Source organism: Tamandua tetradactyla, chromosome 2 (assembly GCF_023851605.1).
Source record: "Tamandua tetradactyla isolate mTamTet1 chromosome 2, mTamTet1.pri, whole genome shotgun sequence".
Lineage (NCBI taxonomy): Eukaryota > Metazoa > Chordata > Mammalia > Pilosa > Myrmecophagidae > Tamandua > Tamandua tetradactyla.
Genome location: NC_135328.1, coordinates 172,148,554 through 172,156,651, shown reverse-complemented (window position 1 = coordinate 172,156,651; position 8,098 = coordinate 172,148,554).

Here is an 8,098-nt window from a genome sequence, read left to right as displayed (position 1 = left end):
CCAATATGTATTTATGTATATAGATTCAAATGTCTCAACAAACAACTGGCAGACCAAATCCAGTAACATATAAAAATCCATAAGGATTATACACTATAACCAAGCGGGATTTATCCTAGAAATGCAAGGTTGGATTAATATCAGAAAACCATTTTATGTAATAAACCATATCTATAGAACACAGGAGAAAAACCACATGATTATTTCAATAGATACAGAAAAAGCACTTGACAAAATTCAACACCCGGATGGTGAGGAAGGAGAAGGAAAAGGGAGTTATTGCTTAACGGGTGCAGAGTTTCTGTCTGGGTTCATCAAAACCTTTTGGTCGTGAATAGTGGTGATGGCAGCACAACCCTGTGAATGCAGTTAATGCCACGGAACTGTACACTTGAAAGCGGTTAAGGCGTGGAATTCTGAGCTGATATGTGCTGCCATAATAAAGTTTTTTAAAAATTCAACACTCCTTCATAATTAAAAAAAAATAGTAACTCAACAACCTGAGCTTAGGAGTTCCTCAATCTGCTAAACAGTATTTAGAAAAAACTCAGAAAATATAGTAAATAATGGTGAAGACTGAATGCTTTCCTTCTAAGGTCAGGGACCAGACAAAGAGGTCCACTTCCAGCACTTCTCTTTAACATTGTTCTCCAGGTTCTCGCCAGGGCAATTAGACAAGAGAGGAAAACAAAAGTCATCCAGATTGAAAAGGAAGAAGTAAAACTGTCTCTATTTTATGATGACACGATCTTGTATATAAAATATCCTAAGGAACCTACTAAAAATTATTAGAACTAAGAAACAAGTTCAGAGGTTGCAGAATACAAGTTCAACATACAAACATCAGTTATATTTCTGTACACTTGCAATGAACAATCAAAAAATGAAGTTAAGAAAGTAATTCCATTTTCAATAGCATCAAAAATAATAAAATTATTAGGAATAAATTTAACAAAAGAAGTGCAAAACGAACACTCCAAACAATAAAACAAAACAACAACAACAAAAAACATTGTTGAAAGAAAATAAAGACGACTTAAATAAATGGAACGACATTTCATATTTTAGGATTGGAAGACTCTATATTGTTAAGATAGAAAGGTTCCACAAATTGTTCTAGAGATTCAATGCAGTCTCCATCAAAATTTTAGCTATCTTCCATGAAGAAATTGGCAAGCTGATCTTAAAATTCACATTGAAAGTCATGGGACACAATAGCCAAAACAATCTGGAAGAAAAATTGGAAGACACACATTTTCTGACTCATAATTTACCTCAAGCCTACAGTCATAAAGAAGCATGGAATGGCAGGAGCATATGCATATAGATCAGTGGAATAGAATTGACAGTCTAGAAATACACCCTCACATTTATGGTCAATTGATTTTTGGTAAGAATGTTAAGACAATTAATTGAGGAAAGAATAGTCTTTTCAACAAATGGTGCTGGGAAAACCGGATACCCACATGCAAAAGGATGAAGTTGAGCCATTCCCTCACATCATATACAAACATGAACTCAACATGTATCAAAATGTAAGAGATAAAACTCTTAGATAGAAAGAAAAGGATAAGTCTTCATGACTTTAGTTTAAGAAACGGTTTCTTAGGTGTGACCCAGAGCACAAGGAACAAAAGGAAAAATAGGTAAGTTGGACTTAATAAAAATGTAAAACTCTTATGCACCAAGGATACTATCAAGAGAGATAAAAGAAAACACACAATGGGTGAAAAATTGCAATACCTAATAAAGATTTGTATCTAGAATGTATATAGCACACTTACAACTCGACAATAAAAAGATGAATGGTTCAAATAAAAATAGGGCAAAAGATTTCCTAATATTACATATGTGGACAGCTTAACCAAACACCATAGTACATGGAACCTTGAGTAGGACATGAGATTTTGTAGGTTTGTCCATAGTGATGCCCTGATAAATCCCAGAGCGATTTGAACTGTGAATAAAAAGGTATTTTGCAAAGTTCCCTTGGGGGAATAGTGTGAAAGGGGGAAAATTCAACTTCCCCAAGTGGAAAATTCTTGATATTCTCACAAGCAGTGTGGATGACCATAGCTATAGGCTGAGCCCCCAACCTTGGGGTTTGTTCATATGAAACTTAACTCCACAAAGGATAGGCTAAGCCTACTTAAAATTAGGTCTAAGAGTCACCCCCGAGAGAACCTCTTTTGTTGCTCAGATGTGGCCTCTCTCTCCAGCCAACACAACAAGCAAACTCACTGCTCTCCCACTGTTTACATGGAACATGACTCCCAGGGGCGTGGACCTTCCTGGCAACGTGGGACAGAAATCCTAGAATGAGCTGGGACTCAGCATCAAGGGATTGAAGAAACCTTCTCGACCAAAAGGGAGAAGAGCGAAATAAGACAAAATAAAGTGTCAATGGTTGCGAGATTCCAAACAGAGTCGAGAGGTTATCCTGGAGGTTCTTCTTATGCATAATACAGATATTACCTCTTTAGTTAAGGTGTAATGGAGAGGCTGGAGGGAACTGCCTGAAAATGCAGAGCTGTGTTCCAGTAGCCATGTTTCTTAAAGATGATTGTATAATGATATAGCTTTTGCGATGTGACTGTGTGATTGTGAAAACCTTGTGTTTGATGCTCCTTTTAGCTACCTTATCAACAGACAAGTAAAACATATGGATTAAAAAATATAAATAATAGGGGGAACAAATGTTAAAATAAATTTAGTAGATTGAAAAAAAATAGGGCAAGGGATCTGAATAAACATTTCTCCAAAGAACATACACAAATATCGATTAAGTGCATGAAAAGAAACAATATCATTAGCCACTGGAAAATGTAAATCAAACCACAATGAGATAACCCCTCACCCACTATGATATCTATAATAAAACAGACAGATAATAAGTGTTGGTCAGGATGTGGAGAAATTGGAACCCTAATCCACTGCTGGTGAGATTTTAAAATTGGTACAGCCACTTTGGAAAGCAGTCTGGAAGTTTCTTTAAAAAGACAAAATTAGAGCAACAAAAGAAAAAATAGAAAAATTGGATTTTATCAAAATTTAAAACTTTTGTGCATCAAAATACATTAACAAGAAAATGAAAAGACAACTTATAGAATGGGAGAAAATATTTGGAAACCATATATCTCATAAGGGGTTAATATCCAGAATATGTAAAGAGCCCCTGCAACTCAACAACAAAAAGATAAACAAACAAATTTAAAAATGGGTAAAAGACTTACATAGATATTTCTCCAAAGAAAATAAACAAATGGCCTATAAGCACATAAAAACATGCTCAATATCATTAAACACTAGGAAAATGCAACTCAAAACCAATGTTAGATGCCACCTCACAGCCATGAGAATGGCTGTTACTTAAAAAACAAGTGTTGACAAGGATGTGAAGAAATAGGAACCCTCATGCATTGTTGGTAGTAATGAAAAGTGGTACAGATGCTCTGGAAAACAGTTTAGTGGGTCCTCAAAACGTTAAACATAGAATTACCTTATGACCCAGCAATTCCACTTGTTCCTATATATCCATGAGGACTAAAACCTGAGACTTGAACAGATATTTGTATGCCAGTGTTCCCAGCAATATTATTCACATTGAACAAAAGATAGAAGCAACCCAAGTGTCCATCTGACAGATGAATAAACAAAATGTGGTACGTACTTCCAGTGGAACACCACCATTCAGCTGTTAAAAGAAAGAGCGTTCTGATACATGCTACCCCATGGATGAACTGGAAGGCATCACGTTTGAGGGAAATAAGCCAGATGTAAGACAGATATTGTATGATTCCACTTACATGAAATAGCTGTGATATGCAAATTCACAGAGACAGAAAGTAGAGTCCAAGTTACCAGGGCAGGGGCTGGAGTGGGGAAGGTGACTAGGGAGTGAATGCATAAAGGGCGCAGGGTTTCTGTTTGGGTTGATGGGAAACTGCTGGCAATGGATGGTGGTGATTGTAGCACACAGCATTGTGGACGTGATTAATGCCACTGAATCGTATGCTTGGGAGTGTATGAGATGGGAAATTTTATGTTGCATATATTGCCACAATTGAAAAGAGAGAGAGATTTAAAAGACAGTAGCAATTAAATGCAATACATTATGCTGGACGGGATCTAATAACGAAGGAGAAAAAAGCACAAAAGGACGTTGTGTTGGTTACATTCAAGTGTCAACTTGGCCCAGGTGATGGCATCCAGTTATTTGGTTAAGCAAGCACTAGCCTGACTGTTACTGTAAGGACATTTCATGGACTTAAATCATCAAGTTAATTGCATCTATGGCTGATTATATCTATAATCAACTGAGGAGACTGCCTTCAACAAAGAGAGAAGTCTCATCCAGTCAGTTGAAGGCTTTCATAGGAGGAGTGATGATTTCAGCAGTCAGAAGAGAGAGTTGCCATCTCCAAGTCAGCCAGCTTCTCCTGGGGAATTCATTGAAAACCTTCATCACAGTTCCCAGCTTAGGGCCTGCCCTACAGAGTTTGGACTTGTGAGTCCCCATGGTCACGTGAGACAATTTTTATAAAAATCTCATGATATTTACAGATATCTCCTGTTGGTTCTGTTTCCCTAGAGAACCCTGCCTAATGCAGACATTATTGGGACAATTGAAAAAGTGGAATATGAACTTGATGCTTTATATCAATGCTAAGTTTTTTAAGTTAATAACTACTTAAGGTGATTACATGAGTATCCTTGTTCCCAGGAAGTATACATGGAAGTGTTGAGAGAGGAGCATGATTTATGCAGCTAACTCTAAAACTGTTTAGAAAATAGATAGGTCTATATATAGAAATCATTAGATATAGATAGATAGATACATAGATACATAGATGGATAGATAGATAGTTATAGAATGATATAATGAATGTAGCAAAATGCTAATAGTTGGTAAATCTGGGTATGTGGGTAGGGAGTACATTGGAGTTTTATGAATTGTTTCTGTATTATTTTACAACTTTCCTATAAGTTTGAAATTTTTTCAAAATAAAGTTTCTTTTGAAAAGGGTTAAATGTAGAGTTATAAGACCTACATTTCCACTATATATCCAAGAGAAAGGAAAACATACGTCCACATGAAAACTTGCACATGCATATGAGTAATAGCAGCATTACTATAATAACCAAAAGATGGAAACAACCCAAATGTCCATCAGCTGATGAATAAATAAAATGTGGCATATCTACACATGGAATATCATTTGGAAATAAAAAAGGATGAAGTACTGATACATGCTACCATATGAATGAAACTTGAAAACATTCTGCTAAGTGAATAAAGCTAGTCACAAAAGGTCACATATTGTATGAATCCATCTATATGAAATGTCCAGAATAGACAAATCTATACAGACAGAAAGTATATTAATGGCTGCCTCAGGTTGGGGGGGTTGGGATAAATGGGGAGTTACTACTAATAGGTACAGGGTGATTGCAGTAATGGTTGCATAGCTCTGGGAATAGTCTAAAAACCATTGAATTGTAGTCTTTAAATGGTGAGTTGTATGGTATGTGAATTATACCTCAAGAAAGCTATTTTAAAAAAGAACTTAGTAAGAAAACTTACAACCTAATTTTTTTTACTGGGCAAAAGATTTGGACAGACAATTCACCAAAAATAAATGGATGGCAAATACGTACATAAAAAGTTGTTTAGGAGAAGATGGCGGCTTAGTAAGATGCACGGATCTTAGTTTCTTCTCCAGGACAGCTACTAGGGGAGTAGAAACGATACAGAACAGCTCCCAAAGCCACAACAGAGATAAAAAAAAGACAGCGTACCCCATCCTGGAATGGCTGGCTGGCTGAGAGAAGCCGCTCGGGTGAGATTGCCAAGGGGTGCAGGCTTCACCGGGTGGGGCGGCAAGCGGCCGGAGTCACTCCCTTCCCCCTTCCCAGGCCGGCTGGGAGAATTGGACAGGCGGTCCCCTCAAACCACGGCGGCTGGCGCCCACACCACGCGCGGCCCCCCAGACCAACTGAGAGAATTGGATCAGAAATCCCCAGGCCGCGGAGAACGGTGACGGGTTGGGGAGGCCCCTTCCAAACCCGTGACTCCCCGGGAATGTGCACTCTCCCGGGCGGGCCGCTGCCGCTGGTGCCCTCCCACCACGCTTGTCACCCCGGGCCGACTAGGAAATTCGGACGGGCGCTTTCCCGGGCTGCAGTGGCCAGCGACCCTCCCCGCGTTTGGACCCCGGGCCGGCTCGCACTCTTCCAAGCCGCTTCGGCTAGCGAACCTCCCGGACGATGAGAGTTTTCCCAAGTTAAAGGTCCCACAGCACCTTTTACTGGTGGGACCCGCAGACAAACGTGTGCCACGAGCGCCACCTACTGGGCAGGATAAGAAAAACAGAACCCAGAGATTTCACAGAAAAATCTTCCAAACTTTTGGATCCAATACCCAGGGAAATCTGTCTAAATGCGCAGACGACAACAGAAGATAACGGATCACGCTCAAATAATTGAAAATATGGCCCAGTCAAAGGAACAAACCAATAGTTCAAATGAGATACAGGAGCTGAGACAACTAATGCTGAACAGAAATGGAAAATCTCTTCAAAAACGAAATCGATAAATTGAGGGAGGACATGAAGAAGACATGGGCTGAACATAAAGAAGAAATAGAAAAACTGAAAAAACAAATCACAGAACTTATGGAAGTGAAGGACAAAGTAGAAAAGATAGAAAAAACAATGGATACCTACAATGATAGATTCAAAGAGACAGAAGATAGAATTAGTGATTTGGAGGATGGAACATCTGAATTCCAAAAACAAACAGAAACTATCGGAAAAGAATGGAAAAATTTGAACAGGGTATCAGGGAACTCAAGGACAATATGAAGCGCACAAATATACGCGTTGTGGGTGTCCCAGAAGGAGAAGAGAAGGGAAAAGGAGGAGAAAAACTAATGGAAGAAATTTTCACTGAAAATTTCCCAACTCTTATGAAAGACCTAAAATTACAGATCCAAGAAGTGCAGTGCACCCCAAAGAGATTAGACCCAAATAGGCGTTCTTCAAGACATTTACTAGTTAGAATGTCAGAGGTCAAAGAGAAAGAGATGATCTTGAAAGCAGCAAGAGAAAAGCAATCCATCACATACAAGGGAAACCCAATAAGACTATGTGTAGATTTCTCAGCAGAAATCATGGAGGCTAGAAGACAGTGGGATGATATATTTAAATTACTAAAAGAGAAAAACTGCCAACCAAGACTCCTATATCCAGCAAAATTACCCTTCAAAAATGAGGGAGAAATTAAAACGTTCTCAGACAAAAAGTCACTGAGAGAATTTGTGACCAAGAGACCAGCTCTGCAAGAAATACTAAAGGGAGCACTAGAGTCAGAACCGAAAAGACAGAAGAGAGAGGTATGGAGAAGAGTGTAGAAAGAAGGAAAGTCAGATATGATATATATAATACAAAAGGCAAAATGGTAGAGGAAAATATTATCCAAACAGTAATAACACTAAATGTTAATGGACTGAATTCCCCAATCAAAAGACATAGAATGGCAGAATGGATTAAAAAACAGGATCCTTCTATATGCTGTCTACAGGAAACACATCTTAGACCCAAAGATAAACATAGGTTGAAAGTGAAAGGTTGGGAAAAGATATTTCATGCAAATAACAACCAGAAAATAGCAGGAGTGGCTATACTAATATCCAACAAGTTAGACTTCAAATGTAAAATAGTTAAAAGAGACAAAGAAGGACACTATATACTAATAAAAGGAAAAATTAAACAAGAAGACATAACAATCATAAATATTTACGCACCGAACCAGAATGCCCCAAAATACGTGAGGAATACACTGCAAACACTGAAAAGGGAAATAGACACAAATACCATAATAGTTGGAGACTTCAATTCCCCACTCTCATCAATGGACAGAACATCTAGATAGAGGATCAATAAAGAAATAGAGAATCTGAATATTACTATAAAGGAGCTAGACTTAACAGACATTTATAGGACATTAAATCCCACAATAGCAGGATATACCTTTTTCTCAAGTGCTCATGGATCATTCTCAAAGATAGACCATATGCTGGGTCACAAAGCAAGTCTTA